The following is a 22,538-nucleotide window of genomic DNA, read 5'->3' as shown; positions in this document are numbered from 1 at the left end:
AAAGTGCATTTTTAGCAGTGAAGACCCACTTTAATACTGTCGACCTTCTGTATGTTCCTCTGTTGGTTTAGATTACAAACTAGGATGACAGTCCTATCCTTTCTACTTGTCAGCTCAATCTCAGCATGGCATTTAACAAATAATAAATTTAGAGAATCCAAAACCAAACTGCTTTACCTTAGTAAGCAAGTCAGTGTCTTGTCTTGCTTACTTCTTTTCTAGTATGTATTTTTCTGCTGTCTGCTTGCCTGAAAACATATAAAAAGATCCAAAGGGTCCTTAGTTCCTCAAAGGTACCTCTGCTGGAAATACCAGAATTTTAAATTAATGTGTCCATAATATTGCTTCTGCCATCATTCTCATCTGATGACTGCTACCATCTGGGCAACTATAGACTTTTCTTAGCCATATAGTTGCTGTGGGTTGCCAGACAAAAAAACAAAGCCAAGAAACTTGGCAGAACTGCAACAAATAAACTGAACATTCTTCCTAGGTGAAGAGTATGCACTGCTGTCCTAAAGATAGTAACATGGTTTGGGTTGGAAGTGACCTTTAAAGATCACCTAGTCCCACCCCCTGCCCTGGGCAGGGACACCTTCCACTAGCCCAGGTTGCCCAAAGCCCCATCCAACCTGGCCTGGAACACTGCCAGGGAGGGGGCAGCCACAGCTTCTCTGGGCAACCTGTGCCAGATAAAATATTACAGAATGATTACATTAATAAACTGTAATTGTGATTTCTGATATTTATGTATAAATAACCACAGTCAAAATAAGTAAGCTTATCATTAAATGTTATTTAAATAGGTATATTTACAATAAATGTAGCAGTAAATAAATAATAAAGCAATTAACAGGGAGTTGCACATAGGAGATGCACAGCTGAACCACCTGTGTTTTTAGCAAAGGGAAAATTGACAAAGGACCTGTGTCCTTAGCAAAATTGCACAGCTAATATTAAGCAGCTGCAATTAAAGCATATTTTATATTGCTTTCAGCATGATTTTCCAATGAAGAAAGGTTTGCATGGTTGCATTTTGTCTACTGGTCTCTCTCTCACTCCTACCTTCTCTTTTCCTCCCACAAAACATTTTGAATGTTCGGAGCAGTATCGATCAGAGGAGAGGGTTCAAAGACTTAAGGTACTTACAACAGGCTTGACAAGATATGACCCAAGAGATTCAGGCAGTCTTCAATGCTGCTTTTACCCCTGCAGTAACCACGAGGCTTAAACCAGAGACACAGGACTGCCCTGGATAACAATGTAGATGTTAACTGGTCAGCACACACATAACCCTGGCCCCAGAAAAGGCCATCTCTGCTGCGGTCAGCAGGTGTAAAACTGGTGGATGCGGAGCATGGAGGCAGGGAGCGCATTGTTGTGAGGGCTGGGCTGAAGGGACCCCCCAGAACAGGAAAGGAGATATGTTAGCAGTGCCGTTTGGGGAACTTCCTCATCCCTTGGATCACCACCATGGGATAGGAACACCATAATGTCTGTAGTCCTCTATCAGAGAGGCAAAATGATTCACTCAATAATTGTCTTTTCTATTTAGGTAGTTCACAATTTGGAACTAATTTTGATTTCTGGTTAGAGGTGATGGATGGAAGATTACAATGTGAAAGTACAAATGCCTTATCAGATATTCAGCCATAAGAAATAGAAACCTCTCAGTTTGACTTTAATACCATGCACAGCATTAGAATGGATTTTGAAGAAAATAGAATAATCAAGAGATAAATGCAATTTTTGGCTGACACAAAGTTAAGGGCGTTTGCCAGTCATGTAGATAGCTAGGTACTCTATGGTAAGAATAGATGTCCTTGTTGCTTATAGTAATAGAACTGGGTTTAAATTTAATAATGCGAAGTCCAAAGTCATGCCTTAGGGACTGAAAATGGGGATGTCTGGCTACAAGAGAAGAGAAGGTCCTGAATTGCATCGCTGGATGATAGGATAACTGTCATTGAGACTGGAGCATGAAAAGGGGACTTTTATACATCTTGAGTGAAGTAGCATCCCCAGGGACATGACTCCTTGTTCTGAAGCGCAGGGTGCACTTAGCATCCTGGAAAAGTCCAGAGCATTTGGTTTAATGCTAACAATTTTTAGTACCTAAGAAATTTTCTGATAGTGAAGGATTCCAAGGTGCCGGTAATACCTCTTGCTTTCTCTTTTTCGGAAGCATATTATGTATTTTGAGGCTTTTGGTCTTTTATATATGTGCTTTAGTATAATGAGTTTTTCTGTGGCTTGTGATATATGGTCAAGAATTTTCTGGATTTAATGCCATTTACATTAATGACTGTGATTACAGAGGTTTGACAGAGTGACCCAGAGACCTCTTATGCTCTTACGGTTTAAGTCAGTAGCACTACACTGATATTCATCAACATATGATTGGAACCAATGAACAATATAGCTGATACATGTCAACTTTTTATACAACAACATTTTCAAGCAGAAAGGCAGTGAACCACAGAAACTGTGAAAAAATAGACTAATAGTTGCTATCAATCTTCATTTACCCTGGATGACAAGTGCATTAAAAAGCATAGACAGTGACACTAATCCAGTGCAGATAATAGACATGACTACTGTTCAGAAAGTCATCTTTTTGTTTTTAACTACCTCGACTGATTCTCCCTACATAAGGATATTTAATTTTTTTTCCTCCCTCCTTTTAAATATGTGAAAATCTAGATGTTCCATAGTGCATCTTCGTGAGGTAGCAATCATTGGTACAGTCATGCTCTAGCAACTGAATATATAGCCCTGAAAAATAAAATGTTATTTACTGTCCCATCTACTCTAAACAGATACATACACAAAATACCATAATGAAGCCTGTGATAGAGTGTACGTATGTATTGCATAGAGGTCAGCAGTAATAAGAACTTCAAATACTCTAACAGCTGTTCCTCTTTAACAGAGAACATCAACATTATATATTTGTTACGATCTGCTTGGGAAAAAATTATTTCATTGTGATATATGATTAATAAGCATGCAAAAAAAATTACACTAGTTAGTTGGTGGTGTGTTGAAAATGGAAATATGTTAATCACATACTAGCTGCAGAAAATGGACATGGGAATATGACCAAATAGATCTGAGTCGCAACAGAAAAAGTTATAGTTCTCCATTTGAACCAATATAGGTAAATGTGGGCACATTTATAGACTGCTTTGATTATGAGTACCTTAATAATCAGGTAAGTTTAACCTCTAGTATTTTTCAACTGGTTGTCAGACTGAAATTATCTTTGGGGTTTTTTTGTTGTTTGATTACAGAGCTGTTTGATTACAGAGCTATTGCCTTCTTAAAATAATAAAGAATTATTATGATTATATTATTATTATTAATAATATATTATCGAAGAATTATTAAAATAATAAAGAATTGCTATTGCAAGTAAGATTTTCTTTTTTTTAAAAAAAGCAATCTTCCTTAGCTATTTGTTAATTTAAGAGACTGGTGACTTTTCAGTTTCTGTCTGCCTTTTTTTTATGTTACTGTTGGCTATTTTATTTGAGTTTGTCATTTAAAAGATGCTCTGAATTGTCTCTTGTCTTGTCTAGTTTGCAGGTTTTGTCTTCTTACAGCCCTGTGGTCTTTCAGAATCCCTACCCTCTTTACAATAACATTCTTTATATTTCAATTACTGTCTCTTATTGTTTTTCATGTTTTAAGAACAACTGTTGGTTCAGAAAAAAATTAGAAATAATTATAATGATCACAGAATTTGCTGAAATTAATGTGGGTAAAAAAATTAAATACATATCTGCATTAAGAAGGAAATTAAGGAAATAAATTTATATCCTTCTAAATTGAAGTGACACCTAATTTTTAACCATTTCAATATTGCATACATGGCTTTGGAAAACTTTTAGAATGTGTCTACATACAAGAAAAACAGCATATGCAATAAAAAATTATGATTTGCTAGAGCTACACTTTTCCTTCTGACTGACCTGAATGCTCCTTGAAAACGTGGCTTGATTTCTGGGTGTTCCCTTTCTAGAAAATGTGTCAAACCACACATACCTTTTTACAGCATTGGCAGATATGTAAATGGAAAATACTGCATAATTGCCACAAATGTAATCTGTTGTATTATATCATATATTTATTTGATTTTCATCCTCAAGTGACTACTCTCTGGATTTGTATTGAGATGACAGAAATCTGGCAGACACCACAAAGAATACTTTTTGGTTCCAATGTCTCTTTATTCTTAAATGTTCAACTTTGTATCTTGTGGAGAACATTAGCAGCAAAAGACTGAGCCCCAAAAGAATAGTTTTTGCATATATCTAAAGTTTAAGTCATCTAGTCAGTATAGGAAAGAATACTTTCTGGGTGTGGTGATTAATGGTAAATGTAGATTAAGACCTGCTGACATAAAATCCAGATGTTTGAGAAGATTATTTGGACATTATACTTCACTTAAAATTCTAAGACTTTTAGGTGGTTTATGTGTAAAACTGTTTGGGTTTTGCAGTCCCAATAACAAATGGTAAAAATAATATTAAGCAAGTAGCAATAGAACTGTAAAAATACTCCTTACGACCGTAAGTTTCCAGACAAGAGTTTATAAAACTCTTCCATATGAATAGGCAAGGCCGTTCCAAAATTTAAAATAAATGCATTTTACAACAATGACAACAGCTAAAAACCACAACCACACTATTGGAAAAGGTTTTGCAGCTTGTTTCTATTTATTCAATAAAAAGGTAAAAGCAGAGATAGAGAAATACGTGCACATTTGACTGAAGAGATCGAACGTGTTACTGCAGTCAGGTATCCTGACAGTTCAGAAGGAACCATATGCACAGATTAAAAAAGAATAAGGCCACCATAATCAATTCTTTCCAGTCTTTCTGACTGTGCACATAGAGCGAATGCAGGCATCTAAAAGACAGTGTATGTATTTTTTCCCAACATATAGCACATTAGGTTTTTAAGAGAGAGTTGAAAATATTATCTCCACGCTAGCTTTTGCTAGGGTCAGAGCCATGCTTTTCATTCACTGTGTCTTACCCATTATGTGGTGTCTGGCAAACAGGCCTTTAATTAATGCTATCTGCCAGGTATGAGGGAAGAATCTAGTGAGTTTAATTAAAGACACTGGAGACTGTAAAGTGGACAGACATTAAAAAAACAAACAAACAAACAACAAATTAAGGATTGAAAAAGATAAAAAAGGAGTGTATATTACAAATCATTACGAATTTTCTTTCAGATATCTCTTTCCATTTTTATAGAGATTCCATGGGTTACTCAGGTTCAGAGCGATCAAGGTTTGGCATTTTGCTTAGATATTCAGCCCCTGACAAGGCTGTGGGTCACTTGTTATTCTGAGTGAAATGTAAGGAAAACAAAATACTGTTATGAAGCCTCACTCGGTCCTGACTGCTTTCAGTGGATACATTTATGCACTTGCCAGAGCAAAACTATATTAAGGCTGCACTCCCTTGGACTTTCTTTTCTTCAGCTCTCTCTCTAATCCTTCACCTTCAGGAGCGCATTACAGAGTTGATTAATAAATAACAAATAAGGTAAATGTATACAGAGTAGAAAACACTTGAATTAATGCACAGCATTACTGTCTAGACACATAAAGAAGACTATAGAATGTTTTCTGATCTTTTTTGACTTAAAGAGCACTCTTCTTATCAGTATGTTTTTTCTTAATTGCTTCAAATGAAAAATTCAGCAGCTGGAGAGAAGTGAACTGAAAAATAAATCCTAGATTTTTCTGTTTCCAACTGTGAATAGAGCTACTTTCATAAAAATGAGGTATCTGTCTCTGAAGACTATCCCAGTAATCAAAAGAGTAAATAAATATGAAGACACAAAGAAGGATTGGTGACATGACTGCTGGTGTCAAAACCTTTGATTTATTCCCAGAGAGAATAATGACAGTTACATCTCTCACTACATTCAAACATGTCAAAGCTACTTATTGATTTTTAGACTTAAACTCCCCAACCCTAGAAGTGAGGCATATATTGTTTCTTTATTGCTTGTTTACTTTCTGTGTCCTGGTAGATCCCAACCTTCAGGAAAGTTTGTAATCCAGTGATAGTATTTTTTTAAAAAATCCGAGATTATAATTAAGATAAAGGCAGTGTGGCCAGCAGCACTATGCCTCATTAAATATTACCTTGAACATTTCAATTTCGTCAGCACAAAATGCTATTAAAATGTCATTTATCTCTTACTGAGAAGGTGGTGAAAAAGCAATGAAAAGAGAGTCAAGATTAAAAGAAGAGATTTTTTGCTGATTACAAATATGATAGGTCAAATATTACCCAGTATTGTGCATGTGAGAGAGTTCTTCTGGTAATGACTTTGTCTGTAGGATACCATAAGAATGCAGCTTTCAGCATGATGAGCTTTTTATGGTTCAGACAAGTGAAACTAGCAATAAAAAAGTCTGCCCCTCCCATATAACTGTAAGTAATGGTGACTGTCACTTCTGTAGGTGATGGGCTCTAAATTATCACAGAAATCTCCCAGTTTGTATTACTGCTGGCCTCATCCCACAAATGGAAACAGAGATGGGCTCACAGTACGGACACAGCTGAAACATTTTTAGCATTATACTTTTCAGTGTCACTTCGGTATTTCCGTCAAACTAACTGAAACTTCTGGTTCTTTACCAAGATTGGTATCAGAGATTATACTTACCTGATATGAGATAGCACAATATTTTTTCTTTTATAGATGTGATCTGAAATATTTATAATGTGGAGATGTCCCTGATGTCCTGCTCCCAGTTTCTCTCCTGTGTAAGGGATGTAAATTTTTCATGCTAAAAGTTTCCTGGTTCATTTTCAGTTTTTATAAAATCTGGATAAGATTTTAAAATTCAGAGAACTTCATTGTTTAATGTTTAAAGTAAATGCTTAATATTTAAAATTCTAGTTCCTGATTGTTATACTTCATTAAATCATGTCAGGAACTATTTACTTCAGGTGACAATATTAATATTTTCAGGTAGAGATGCTGAAGTATAAATAATTATGCTAGGTCTGTACACAAGGACCTGTTCCTCACCAGCACTGGAAGGAAAGGTTAAGCACTGTGTGAGTGCTTAACAAGCATTGTCCACCTTTGGGGCTTTCAGTAACTTAGCTGGAGAGAAAAGAAGAGAAAAAGGAGATGGTGTAGGTGTGTTGGAAGGGTTCTCTTTCTGAGGGAAGCTTGTATGCACCCTGGGTCAGACAGGGGATCTAGGCAGAGAATGAGGGGATGGAGCTGTTGCCAAGCACAGGACACTGAAAAAACCAGAGACCTGCACAGGGTACACTGTGCCCCTCTCCTGTGGCAGCACGGGCGCCCAGTGATGTCCCATGGCCATGAGCTACTTCAGGAAAGCCCTTACTGGGGTGCTCTAAGCAAGTGCCTTATGGCCACCAAAGCTAGACTTCAAGGCAGATACTCAGAAACGCTGTTCAGAAAGCTGATAGAATTATAATAACACAAACTGAGCTTGCACTTGGAATTGGGCAGAACTGTGGAGTTTCGAATTTATTTAATTGAAGCTATGATGATATTAGCTATTTTATAACCATACTGTAAGTATAAATACTTAGCAAAAGTTAAGTCTGCAAAAGTAGAGGATGAGAAGGGCAGAGAAGTATAATAGGTTCAAACAGAAGAGGTGGGGAAACAAATGCAGTTCTCCTTTAAATAGGTTTTCATCTTAAATCAGATTGATTTATTTTCATTCACTGAAAATCAAAAAATTTTGTGAATAGATAGCCTGCTTTCCTGTGAGAACTTTATTTTTTCTCTGTTAGGGATAGATTTGCCATTGTTAGTTTTATGTTATTGCATTTTCAATCTGATCCTGTTTTCCTGTCAGAAGCAAAACTATCAGTGAACTTGCTGAATGGCTTTAACCTCTAAACAACATTCAGAAAGTCTTCTGCTTCATTCCTCTGGTTCTTAAAAACACTGTATGTTCAGGTCAATAACTGCAGTTTCCACCCAAAGATCAGCACAACCGTGTCAGAGGACGTAGGCTTCCATTTATGCATTCGTAACTCAGGTTTTCTGACCACACTAAAATTTCAGAGATTACTCCAGTCATGTCACAGAGCTGGGATAAATGTGTTTGATAGGTTGTTCTCTAAAACAAAGTTGTTACAATTTGACTTCCGGGGCTTCCTGAACAGAAGTACTCCTTGTCAATATTTGCTAACTGCAGGCTGTTGCAGAAACCATGTTGTAAAGCATGGCTCTAAATACTTTTTACTCTGAATACTCCTCAAGGCTGAAATATTTTTTGTGTTTAACAGCAAGATGAAATCAATTTAAAACCCAGACTGAATGTCTCAATGTGAAAGAAGAAATATAACTTTAAATAGAAATTCTCTAGTGCACAGATCTTTATGTACTTACATTTGTTTTCCTGGAGGAAGTGTATTTACCAAATATGGTGCCGGAAGGCAAAAATATTTTAAAGTGATTTGGTTTGATGTTAATAAGGTTCTATAATAAAAACTATAGTTGATATTGAATCTGATTTAGAATCAGTCCTAGAGAAGATGTGCTGATGGCTATACCTGTTGACTGACTTAATCTTATAGCTACAGTAAATACATATTTTTCTATTCCACAAATAATATCTTGGTATTCTCAGCACCGTTAGTTCTGTGGCATTTCCACCAGTTATCAAGTAGGATATGCTTATCTAGCTCAAGAAATGTCATGGTATAGATAATCAAGTGAATACAAAAGTATCCAGCACACTGCAGCACCATGCAGAGCTACTACCCTGAGCCCTGGAAACAATATCCATCTGGGCTCAAGCCAAGGTAATTAGTTCTGCCTCCCTGGAAGGATAATTAGTCAAAGCACCACACTGAGGCAGCCCTGGTTCTTCTGGCTCCAGAGATAACTCACCACAGCCTGCTCAGGTGGCTCCACAAGGTGCTGCTCCACCAAGCCTGGGCATAGGCGTCTTTGTCCCTACCGCAGTGGAGTAGCTTTGCCTCCCTTGAATTGCTACATCTCTTAATCATTTCTCTTTGTAATCTGAAATAAGTAAAGCAACTTTGGTTGTACTTTCCATAGGAAATGTTACCTTCATATTAGCTAAATGAAGGTCAGATCTTTCCTCTCTTCCATAATATGTTCTTCAAATAAGCTACATCTGTTATGAAACTGTTATGGCTGACCAGAGGACGGTCATTAAAAATACATGTCATATTACAGGACATCATTTATACTTAATATCTGTAGTAGAGTGATCGTTTAGGTAGTTTATTTTACCATGTTTGCCCCATTTAGGCTGAGCAGTCACTTCTTAAATGTCTTCTCTTGAAATTATATTACTGAAGTGAAGTCTACTCCCTCTTCAGCCCTACACCCCCTGTCACTAATAAACTCGGCAGATGTTTCATTTGCCTCTCTTACTTTAATCTGACTTTTCAACATTTTCCTTTTACAGCGCCTCATAAGGCTTTTATTTTTAAAGCAAAGTATAACTTCTGACAGAACCACCACTGTGGTTTATAATGTAATATAATGTCCAGAAGCTCAGACATAGATCTTTTATCTACAAGCCAAAACAAGCTCCTATTGATTATTTCAGCCAAAACACCCAAGTACCGAAATGGTCTCCCAGTGCTGACTCTTATGTAAACACTATAAAATGACATTTGTAACTGCAAGGCAGTTTTTGCAAGTATCAATATCACAAAAGTCACTGCTGAAATGTGACAGAAGTAAACAGGTAAACACCAAACAAGCAAAATTACTTTCAGTTGTTTGGAGATAGTTGTCTGCCTCCACTTTCTGTTGCTTGTACATGTTTAGCTGCCTGCAGAACCTCACATAGTGGCCTTCCAGGTTTTGACTGGTCTCTGCAAACTACCAAAATGTTCTTCACCTATAGTTGAGGATTTTTAATCCTCAGTTAAATAGTAGAAAAAAATCACCCAGATGTGCATAAATGACTCAGAATACACCAAAATAATCCTCCTACATAGGACATGCCTGGTACTGTCATCAGTCTTTTTGCGTTCCATACCCTTCAGTCTTGTTAGCATAGCACCTCATCTTGTGTGTCAGTGTTCAACTGCCTTCTAATGGCTGCTGAATAACATTTTTCTTTAAAGGGATTTTTATTTAAGAAAGCATTTTTCTGTCTCTTGCCAAACTCTAGTTCCTCCTAGAATGGGTGTTAGGGTACATTTTACTCTGTCTTCCATCTGTACTATATTTCTAACCTACTCTGAGTCCTCATAATTCATTCTTCAGTATTTATGAGGTCAGATTAATAACTAGTATGATAAATAAGTGAATACCAGGTTGTACATCATGCTATCAGTCAATAGAAGAAAAACTTCAGAGATCTTTTGTTGCAGTCTCTCTAACTACTGAGTATACCTTCTGCATATTGACTGAGTCTCATAACTTTTAGCTTAATAGAATTAAATCCCTGCTGACTATACTAATTTACTGTTACTAATTTGCAGAAATCCATAAAGGCACAGTCATATGCTTTATGATCACTACTTCTTGATGCCTTGAATATCCCTGACTTAAGTTATTCTTCTATATTTGATAACAGAAGCTGATGTGATACAGCCAGGAAAACTTGGATATTTGTTGTATAAATTTAATGACAATTCTGTGTTTATAATTTGATCCACTGGCTGAGCAAGTATTGCCAGGTATTAATTCAATCACCATATGCATGAGCTCAAAAATCACAGCAGGCAAGAACTTGAAAATCACCTAACTACCTTGACACTGATGCCCCAAGGTTAAAGGATAAAATTAAGATTTAGTTACTGATTTCCCATTACGTTATATACCTGAAAAATGATTACTAATCAATATTGAAAAGCAACAGAAAATAGATTTCCCATAACCTTGTAGATTGGCTAGGTTGAAATGAATAGGAACCAAAGAATTAGTATATTGGATAAGATTAGGCCCATTTATCTTGACACTGACAGAGGTTAATATCAGCTATCGTAGAAGTTAAGTTTAGAAAGCAAGCTTTATTTAAGGATGTTAGAAGACAACTGTTTCTTTAGAAGGGAACTATCTACTTTCCCATTAGCGTATATCTGAGGAAACTTGGTCATAAAACAACACAATTTTTCTGTGTTATTGAAATCAGTTCGAAACTGTACATACAGTACTGAAAAGCTGGTTTTCTTCTTGTTCATGCTGCTCATTTCTTCCTCTTTTTGCATTGTTTTTTTTGATTCTTTTACTTTATCTTGTAAAAATAACATAAATGAACTGCGCTCTACAGTTTAAAAGCTCTGCTTCATCTTTCCTTTGTCTTGGAGCTACATATTAGAATTTTAGCAGTACATGTTTTACCATTGCAGTGCAAAGGGAAAATGTAGCTCATGATAATTACAGCATTATCCAAAGGCTGTTCATGCCATAAGGAATTGTGGCATGAATCTTCTAGAGGGGAAAAAGTTCTCTACAAACAATGTCTTATTAAAGAAAAGTGAAAATACTGATACTGCAGGGCCATTCACATAATCATAAGGAGAAAAAAGCTGTTTAAAAAATGCTATGATAGCTTATGTAAAGTGAGTTGAGATGTATTGTACCGATTCTTTCTCCTGTTTTCAGCATAAAAAGATATCAGTTTTGTCATTCCTGATTCTGTATCTTACAACAGGCGAAACAACTCATCAACAGACAGGCTTATGATGGATTTTAAAGTCTGCACACAAAATAGGTTCAGTAATATATGCCCAGCCCCTGTAGGATTGGGGTGACAGGAAGAAAAGACTAGATAATGCTCTGAGGAAACCCACTATCAATCACATTCTATATTCAGTGGAAAAATGTGCCATTGCCTGAAAGATTGTGACACAGTAGGTTGTATTTTGGCAAAATATTTGTGCATAGTTATTCAAATGACTGCTATTGCATTGTGTAGGTTTATGGCTGTATGACATGTATTCTTGATAAGAATTCTTGTGTAGGATAGAAAACATTTGGCATTGAACAGAAAGTAATAGCTCTCTCTTAAAGCAGATGCATGATGATCTGGTCATGTATCTGCAGTGACTCCCTGAATATAAGCGAGTATAAGAGAGGATTTCCTTATTTAACTTTTCTAGAAGGATCTTTAAAAAAAACCCCAAGCCAGTTAAAAAATTTATTTTTCATTTTTTAAAGCAATTGATTTAAAAACAGAGTTGCTAAATCTTACTGTGTTCTTTTTATATTTTAACGTGAAACTTAAGTACAGTTTCCTTCTCCATTCAGGTCACTAAGTACTACTAAGTAAGTTTATTTTAAAAATGTGATCTTCTTGCATTAAACAGAATTAATGTTATGTCTCTAAAAATGCAAAGGAAGTGCTTCAGTTGTATTGTAGGTGAACAGTAGGGCTTTCCAAAGCCTTGGAATGTTCCGGGGCGATGGAGAGGCACACAGCTGTGTGCCCTGCATTGCTGCTCCTAAAAATCCCGACAGCACGCCCAGATTCAGGCACATGCTACTGAATTGAAGCATATCTGGAATTGAAGCTGTGTGTCAGTGTTTGGCTGAATCTGATCTGCCAAGGAAAACCTAGAATATTGACACAAGATTTATTTTCCTGGTCATACACCATTTACGACAAATGCTTCATATTTCAGCTTAATCAGATGTTGGCAGGTGTACCTGGCAAGACATAGATTAAGAAAATGAAGTAAGAGCAGGTTAGGAGTGAATGCAGATGCAGTATGAAGGATATGGGGAAGAAGACTCTTTAACCATAGGCACTGTGACGTACTGTGCCATTAAACCACCCAGACTTGTGTAAATTCAGATCTGCTCTTGTAATGCCATTCCAGGGCCCACCAGGGTTAAGGAAAATATTTTTATTGATATGAAGCTGTTAAATCAGTTTTATATGCTATCTTTTAAGGAAGAAATGTGCTAGTTTCATTGGCAGCAGAACTGGTTAAACAATTCAAACACATTTTACCCTTTAATTTCTTCTGTTATTGAAATACCATTATTACCAGTAGTACTTGTCCCTTCCTTCTTTATTCCCCACCCCTTTACCCCTTTCTCTACCCAGGCTAACTCCACTTTAATAGCAATTCCACTTATAACTACAAGAAAGGATAATTTTCCCAGATATGTGGATATCTTATCACAGCAGTTGTCATGGCAAACTCAGGTTTTATTCTTGGATTCTTATCATCTTTTCAGTAGATAATATAAAGAAAATAAAAGTTATACAGTTATGAGAGAAGATGGTTTGCAACTTGAGGACTTCTAAAATTTACGAGATCCAGAAAATTACAAATCTAAGAAACTATTAAAGATTTTTTTTATTAATTAGCAACAATTTTCATTTCTTGCATTGAAGTGAAATGAGATGATCACTGCCTTTGCCTGGTAATGAGAAACAAAACCTAGAAGAAGTGTGAAATCAATTACTTCTATGATTGTTGTGTTAAGCGTTATGCAATCAGAGGCTGCTTTGCATTCATAACACATCCAGAATCTCCTATCTGAATAAGCTCAATTATTCTAGCTGTTTCTCTAAACCTTTGTTTCTTCTGAAACTAAAATATTTGATTGCAATAATAGTGCAATTTACTGCAAAATTCTTGTTCATCTTACAATATAAATTGGCAGAATCAATATGTAATAATATTTTGAAGGTCATACATTTCAATTATACTCATATTTATGCATAGGTTACAAATTGCTTTAATCAGGGATATGTGAGGCAAATACATAGGCTCTGGAAAATTGTTTCAGATATTGTCTTATTCTTGTCACTTCTTCATTTCTTAACAAATGTTTTCAAAAACAATGAAACTGTTTTACCTGAGATGGCCAGATAAAAACCATGGTCACTTTTTCTAGTGAAAATATTGATTTGTTCCCGTAATGTGAACGTAATAATTGGAAGGATAACATCAAATAGTGGCATCATATTGCCATTTAGATATTTCTCTGCATAAGTCAGAATTTGGTTGAATAAGACCTGTATTATTTTGATGTAAAGATAATTTTGTTTCATATCAAGCAGCTGATTTCTGCAAATTTTGGTGTATACGCAGGACTAAATTCCTTCATACATCAAGTTCATAAATAAGACAATGGTTAAGCAACCTTGTCCCCTCACTCAAAAAGGAAACAAACACAACCAAGACCTTTAAATGTTGATAAATAATATTTACATAATTAACTTGAATTATGATTATTAAAATTTTAAATGTCATTCACTTTATTTCAACATTGTAAATATACCAGCCTCTTAAGGAGTTGTAATTTCTGGAGGCATATAAATTGAAGCCATTTTGGATTAAACGGGAAGAGGGTCTTGCACTCTTGAGCCCTTTCAAGTTAACTAAAATTCTTGAGGATTGGGAGATATGTATGTCTGTGTTTGGTGAAGTTGTACTGTCAAGAGTAGAGCTAATTAAAATAACAAAACATAGTTTTTTTATGATGGATGTGCTGTTTTGCTGAAAGCGAAAAAGTTTCACAGAAATATGAGCTGAAGAAAAATTTTAATAGGTGGAGTGTCTGAGGTCCAGGATAAAATGTTGAGAAGAAAAAATGCATTCTTACAGTAGCTAATAATGCTCTAGTGCGCTCAACTGGAACTGGGGAAATACGGTCAGGTTCCTGTTCTGCTTCATTTGGTTCATCTCTCAGTCCTTTTGCAGGAACTCTTGTCTTTTCTGTGCATATTAGCAGGGCAGAGATGGACTGATTTCCAAACAGGGAGGTTAAGGATGTGGTCCCAGGGATGCTAGGCTGAGCTCATTGCTGCTTGAGACGCTACTGTGCCAAGTCAGCATAAAATTAGACAGAGCAAGAAAAAGTTTTATGCAAATTGTTCACTCTTTATGAGATTAGTTTTCCACTGGCTTAACATATTCAAACTGGGTCTGACTGACAATGGCTGGAGTTCACAGGTGGGAACAGGCAGAATGTGTAGGTATGGAAGAGGAACGGTTTCATACCAGCAAACATCACAAATACATAATGCTTGACTTTTTTTCATAAACCACAATGTATCTAGATTCACCTGCACCTATTTGGGTGCAATTGGAACAATCATTATAGCTTTCTATCTTAGATTAAGATCGGTATTCTTAATGTTTTCTTAAATATGTTTAATTTGTTTTCGTCTGTGTTAATAAAAGCCATTTCTTGTATTCCCCTTGTTTCAGGGAGATACAGCAAGTTCTTCTGCATACTTCTTATGCATTAAACCAATTTGATGCAGGATGCATTCTGTTTACACGATGTTGGAATAAAAAATGTCTAAGATTAATTCTGGTTTTGTGGTACATGTGAATCATGAAAAATAGAGTGCATAAGGTTTTATATGTATTCCCCAATACGAACAATAATATTTCTTAAGTTGACTACTATAAATCAAGTTGTCATTCTTTACTGGCTTGCAATGCTGCACTTAAATCTCACTAAACCACAATTTCACGTTTGTATTAATGCATTTTGTGAGAGGCTTAGAAAAACATCATGTCATGTTCTCTACAGGGAATCTGCGGAGTTGGAAAGGACTGTGTTTTAAGCCTTATTACTGCTTACCTAACTCTTAACTTTCAAAATCTCTTTCATGCTTCCTTATACATGTCACATGAATAACACACAGTGATAACAGTGTGACCGTGATTCTTCCAGCATTCTGGTTGTCTTACAATCATTATTTCTCCCTTTTGGCTAGCAAATCATTGCATTTCTTCATGGATATGAATTTCGGCTGCTCTGATAGAAGGCCTTTTTGAGCAGCAATTCAAAAAATTAGTGGTGGTAACTGGAGAGAAGTGGCATTTGCCACATGAACATGGGTGCTAAAAGGAAGGCCAAAGGGAAAAAAAGCCTGACTAGATCTTTGACCTCACACTCTGCCCACTAACTCCTTTGTGACTTCTGTCACACGGCAGTTGCAGAGTGGCTCGAGTCCTGGCTGGGATCTGATTGAGAAAGAATAAGAATATATGTATCTGTTACGGAATTCTGCAATGGCTTTCTTTTTCCCCCCTGCTCAGCTCCCAAGTAGTCTCAAAATAAAGCAGGAATCAATAGAACTGGGAGAGTTGCTTTGTAAAATCAAGCACAACCAAAATAGTGACAAATTTTACACAGGTTTCCTTGTTCTCCTGTTTTCTTGAGTGGTCAGTACACAGACACTTGTCTCTGTTCCAGAGCTATTATAATGATGGCAGAGTAGGCTGTGTTCCTTTCTCCTTCAGGAATGACTGTTGCTTTCAAAGCCTTTATACCTGCTAATGCACACAAGAAGAAAGAACGTACCTTGCTTTTTCAAAGCAGCAGATGCTGCCTGCCACTGAAAACACGCTTCTCAGGAAGACTCTCTTTGATAGACAGCAATACATGGTAATGCAGTTGGATACAGAATAGATTTTGTAGATGGGTATTCAAAGTGGGTTCGAGCTGAAAATCTGAAAGGAAATTCTGCATTACCAATAAGTAATTATTTTTTTAGAATACTTTGTGAAATATTATATACCTAAAACAACAGAGAAATTGATCCAAATTTTCTATTTTTTTGTTTCTCCTTGGTTTTGCTATACCTTCCTTTTACATTTTTTATTCAGTAGTCTGAAAGACAATCTGCCCTATAAGGATGTGGCTTTAAATAACTCTGCTGTTCCGAAATGATGTGCAACAATATGAAAAGTTGATTTATTTTTCATCAAGTATCCAGAGTAAATGACTGTACTTAAATATTTTAGAAATTAAGTGAATCTAAGAAACTGAGTGAATCCAATGTTTGATATTCTTTCATTTCACTTTTGACATGCTTTTGAACAACTGTCACACATTATTATGGTGTTTAGGTTTTGTGTTTCCATATGCAAATAATAAAAATATAGAATTCTGTGTCTCAATTTCCACACAGAATTTACCTGTTCACATTTATTCATGTAAGCACCCTTACCAAATAAAGGGATCTTTCAGAATGTAAACTAGAATGCACGTTTAGGTATTGTTAAATAGTGATTTAACACCAGAAAAGTTCATCTGCCAGATAGGCTTTTCTTAGCTACAGGGAGCACTGGAACAATTTCTACTGATTGTAAATGAAGTCCAGATGAGGCTGACAAATGTTGGATGGTCCGGTTGACTAATGGCTTGAGGGACATAGAGTAGACAAACCTCACTGACAGATCTTTATAACCAGTCTGCACAGTAAGAATATTTTTATCTAGTTCAAGTGGATTCCTTCACAGAGATCAAACATTGCTCACATATATTCCAGGATCTAAGGAGACAAAGCTCAATAAATCATTTGCTTGTTTACTCAGTGGAAATTCAGGCACAAAGATGTTCCCTTGATTCCATTTTCCTTTTTAACATTAAAATACTTGCCAAATAAGGAACATTTAGAAACTTATTATTGCTCTTGCTGAATTTTAATTTTACTTCTCAGAGAGTTCTTGGTGTTGACCTTTAATTTAAAAAGAGCTTTGTATTCACTTTAAACTTCCATGAAGCTTTTTGTTTAAGAGTTTGATTTAGCTACTGAATAACTTAGTTTCTTTTGTTTTTCATAAAGGTCATATTTTCTTGGATTTTACCTGCAAAATCTTGAGGTCAGAAGATTTGCATTCCAAAAAGCTACTTAACATGCTGAAATATAATACATATATAGTAAATTACATGCCAAAATTAACAATAGCCATGGACGTGAACTGTTTAAAGTCAGAACAAACCAGAGTTAATGATTCATTCATTATGCTTTCTTGTGCATCTTAAGAGACTGATATTGAGCATCACAAGCATTTTCTCCAAGGGTACAAGTGTTCAAACACTTTTTGGAGTCCACAAGATTTTAAAGTCTTGATGAAAGCAGTTTCAATTTCATTGATATATTGTGAATTGTGGCGTATGTGCTTTCTTAACGATCTAGCATATAGACATTACTGTGGTGACCACTGTAAGTCATGACCAAATGAGAATTTGGCAGTCTCACGCTAAACATAGTTGAAGTCAAGTGCACTTGGAAACCAAAGTGGCAATGTTGCTGTCATTTATGTCACATGATTTGAACACATAAATGGTGGTACTGGATCAGACAAAGGTCCACGTCACAACTGAGGCCAACAGCAGATGCTTAGGGAAGAGAACAAGAAAATCAAGCATTTAGTATAATTTTCATACACCAGTCAATACTATAAATTAACTTAATATTAACACAGAATATTTTTGTTTTCCTTCTGTAATTTAAGTGAATTTCATCATTGGAGAATGTCTTTAAATGTGAAATTTGTTAGTTTTAATTCAGAAATGTTTTCCAGTTAATACTAGATTCAGAACATTCATATCCACGTTAAAATACTTAAAAAAAAAAATAAATTTTTTTTTCCTCTCTAGGTGAAATCCGAGCAGATGCAGATGAGTCACTGCCACTTCTAACAGCCAAGAGGCTTCCGTGCATCATCCATATTTCATCAAGAATGAACAATTCCCACTGAAGTCAAAGGGATTTTACCTGTTGTGTCTTTAGATATCTTGGGATTTTTATGATGTCTGTGATATAAAAATATACTTTTCCTCTGCACAGTTTACAAGATGTTCTGAAAGATTAAGGATAGCCAGATTGTCGATTGGCAGTCATCAGTCATTTGCCATCATTTTGTAGGTGGGAAAATTGAGGCACAGAGAGGTTAAGACATCTGATGCTGATTTGGTGAGAGAATCCGGAGATGAAATCACTGTTCCTCTGAATGGGAACATCTCCTGATTTCAGTTGAGCTAGCAGTGTCACTACAGACTTTGACTTTGAACCTTATTTTTGACACTTCTGTAGCCTCTACATACAGTGAGGAAAGAAGAATCCATTTCATTTCCTGAATTACAAAAACAACATAACTCTTTTCCCTCCAAGGAGAAGGAAACACATAGTTACTTTTTGCCATTATTTAGCAAAAACAATACTTTAAAAAAACAATGCTACAGATTCATGGCTTTAAGGGATACAAAACCAATAATAATACTACACCATAACTCCTTTAGAAGCCCATTAAGCATAGTGAAATAATCCAACTTTTTAAAAATCATAAAATGCAATAGTATAGCCAGGGAAGACGTATGTCCAAACAGTTAAAGCTCCATATTGACAGTATTGAAACAAAAGATGCATTTTTGTCTGAAATAAATGAATATAAGAACGTGGTCTAATAGTCACAATATAAAGGTGGGAGTGAGAAAACCCTGGAACTGAAGACTTCTGAGTTTCTCATATTGCTTAATGTTTGATTGGAAAAGACCCTCAAGAAATATAACATCGTACCTTGCCATGATTTCCCCCTGTATATAGATACACATTTCTTTTCAGGTAGGACTGCCAGATGTGTTTCATACAGGCAAAAATATCCTTTTCCAAGCCTGAATTCTTTTATGCTTCAGCAGTTTATTTGACTATAGCTATCATTTATATTGACGTATATTAGATAGCAAAAATATCTATTACTGGAAGGGGTAGCTGTTTCAGTCCCTCTCACCATTTTCAGCTGAAAGGAAATGCATTGTGTAAAACAGTAATGAAAGTTTTCTAGCCTTTCTTTCCTGTGCTTCATGCTAGAAGCCTCAGGCACACTGAAAGATGATGAAGAACCTCTTTTTCTTGCCCAAAGGCATATCATCAATATTGTCAGCTTTCCTCTCTGCTGATGTCTATTTCCTTGGTCAGTGAATTTTCCCTTTCTCAGACCTTTTTGAGATAAACGTAATGGCAGCATCTATAGGTTATATTTGTAAACAGTGTTCTGCTTTTTTTGAATGATGGACCAGCTTGCTGGAATAAATATGAGCACTTAGACCTAGGCCACAAATGTACTTGGGTGACTGATTGCAGTTAAAAATTAAATGAGAATTTGATGCCAATATGGTATTGTAGCACATGGCCTTGCCCTATTTGTTTTGTGTCTGTGTACAGAACAGACAGTTGGTATGCAGACCTACCTCTGCCTAAACTGAGGGACACATGAGATGTTTTCCAAGGTATTGCTCCACCCTCTGCCAAGTTTTGCTAGGAGTAAAATGTTTTAGAACACTACTTTTGCCTTTAATGGAGTGTGACAGATGAATTCGATGTGCTCTTCTTAACCAAACTAGCAGCAGATTAATACAGGCTCTAGAAGAAGTAAAGGCCTGAGCTGTAGCCAGGCCAAGAACTCCTCTAGGAAAGCCACAGAGGAGCAGAACGACAAGCAGTCTCATGCATACTCTCTCATTGTATGCAATCTGACTAAGAGCCAACCACTTTATCCCATAAATATGACACCCTAAGTGAGCCTTCTTTGAGCTCACACTGGTAAGTAGTGTGGCTGCATGGCAGTGATCTCCCCTTGATCCCCTGGGATGCCTCTCAAGGTTGCTCCTTGAAGCAACATGATCTTTTACCAATGACAGATCAGTGGATGAGCCCAATTTGACTTCTCTCTGGATGGCAACTGAACTGCATGCCTGGCAACTCTCTCCTTCAGCAGGAATGCCTCAGTGTTAAGAGATATTAATCATTTAGCTTAAATAAGTTTTAAATAGAACGAATCACTTAGAGTTATAGTGTTATATATAGAGTTATATGATTTAGTATGCTTAGCTTTACCTTACTTAGCATGAGTAGTTAGATTTGCTGAATCCTTAGGCTGCAAAGTATAAATTTCCACTTGGATTTACTGAACATATACCTACTTAGTCAAAACAGGGGCCTCCAGAGCCAGTGTAAATCAGAAGATAAGGAGGCTTCAAGGCTACAACCATCAACAGCACCTGCAACTCGACAAGGTAATGAATGACCTGTCTGAAGACAGTGAAGGAACCTAATAAGGTGTCAGGTGTCAGAAGCTCAGACCAGTATTACCGTTGGGTGCATGGAAAGCACATGAAGAGAGTATGTGAGTGGTGACTGAAGAGTCTGTAAGGGTATAATTCCCCAGGGATTCCTTTATTTGGGTTGACCCCTCTCCAGAGGCACCAGCTCAAGCTGACCCTGCTGCTGTACCACTCTGTTACATTATTTATTCATATAAAATCTGATGCCTGAAGGTCTGTTTTGGGAAACCTCGAACTTCAGAGAAAACTAACATCAGACACCCAGATTGAAGGGTTTGAACTTCAGAACAAACTAAAACTGGACAGAAGGTAAGTGAATTGGGAATAAGCATGATGAAATTTTGAAAATTTAGCAAAGTGATATAAAGAACTGAGTGTACACATATAATCCTTTAGCCATAAGCACATATAATCCTTTAGATATAAGCCATTGACCAAGTCTGGAACTAGGGCTGGATCCAGCCACACCTAATCTCCATCAGGAGTTATGGGGTCCATTCTGAACCTCATGACTCAATGGGAGCTACTCCCTTACCTCTTTGCACCTCCAATCTCTGTGTATATCATTCAAAATCAATTTTGTCTCGATTTTCCTTTGTATGTTTCCTTCATGCAGTAAGTAATAGAATGAACCTTGCCATCAAACTCTGTTAAGTCACTTTGAGTGATCATAAATCAGAATTCAGGACAAATTGGCAGGATCATAAAACACTCATCCACAACATGGAAGTATTCATCCAAAGCTGCCAAAAAACCTGTTGCAAACAGGAATGAATTGAACTTTATGGTAGTGTTGGGTTGCTGTTATTAAACCTGATGTATTATTACCGATGAAAAACCGCAAGCAGAGAACGTATTAATTTTTCCAGTTCCTTTACTTTGAGAAGTAGATCCCTAAATAATACATAAATTTGTGGCTACTGTTCCTCTCCTCAAGCCACTTCCTATTTTTCACAAATGTATGATTTCTTTAAAGGTTAGTAGGACATTACAAAAGAAACAGTATAACCCTAGGAAATATAATTGAAATAATTTCTAAATCGTTGTGACCTTGTCATTGCAGTTTCTGCTGATAGTAGTCACTCTATTTTTCCTGAAGATCATGAGTGAAATATCACTCATGCTATAAAAGGAACCTGTGATTTGTACCAATATGTGGAGAAGCAAAGCACAAGACCGTTTTTTGAATGGTTCCTAGCACCACTCAGAAAAATTCTGAATGGTGTTTTGTCAGTGGGACATTAGTATTGTGTAGAAGTTGCTGTGTAATTGGGCACTTAGCACTCCCTGATGGGCTGCAAATACCTAGATTAATGTTCCCTTTCTGACAAGGGGATTAATATGCAAGGTATATATTGAGACTTAACATGTAAATTGTCCTGCAAGTCTTCAGTTTTCATTGTTGAACTTTACCTCTTCCCAAACAAAACCAAAATACATTGCTGAACACTAAGGTAAAAGGTTTGGGAATCCCTGAAGTTGGTTAATTCCAGGAACATGGTTACCTCTTTTTCGCTGGGTGAGAAAGACTTTGAAAGTATTCTTAGAGTTGATTCCTCTCTGTCCTCTGAAAGAGGCTTTCCCACTCTACACTACTGTTGTGGTTTAAACCTGGCTGGCAGCCAAGCACCACACAGCCACTCACTGACCTTTCCCCACCCAGGGAATGGGAGAGGGAATTGGATACTTGGTAT

General features: G+C 36.4%; 1 long non-coding RNA gene across 1 annotated transcript in view; it reads left to right on the top strand.

Annotated features, from left to right (window-relative positions):
* Positions 1-18,667, top strand: part of LOC141967514 (uncharacterized) — a 118,005-nt gene extending 99,338 nt beyond the window's left edge. Inside the window, exon 4 of the long non-coding RNA XR_012634706.1 lies at positions 18,382-18,667. This is a non-coding gene — a long non-coding RNA (uncharacterized LOC141967514). The remainder of the gene's footprint in view (positions 1-18,381) is intronic.
* The last annotated feature ends 3,871 nt before the right edge of the window (positions 18,668-22,538 follow it).

This window comes from Athene noctua, chromosome 17 (assembly GCF_965140245.1).
Source record: "Athene noctua chromosome 17, bAthNoc1.hap1.1, whole genome shotgun sequence".
Lineage (NCBI taxonomy): Eukaryota > Metazoa > Chordata > Aves > Strigiformes > Strigidae > Athene > Athene noctua.
This window is presented reverse-complemented; position numbering and strand designations above follow the sequence as displayed.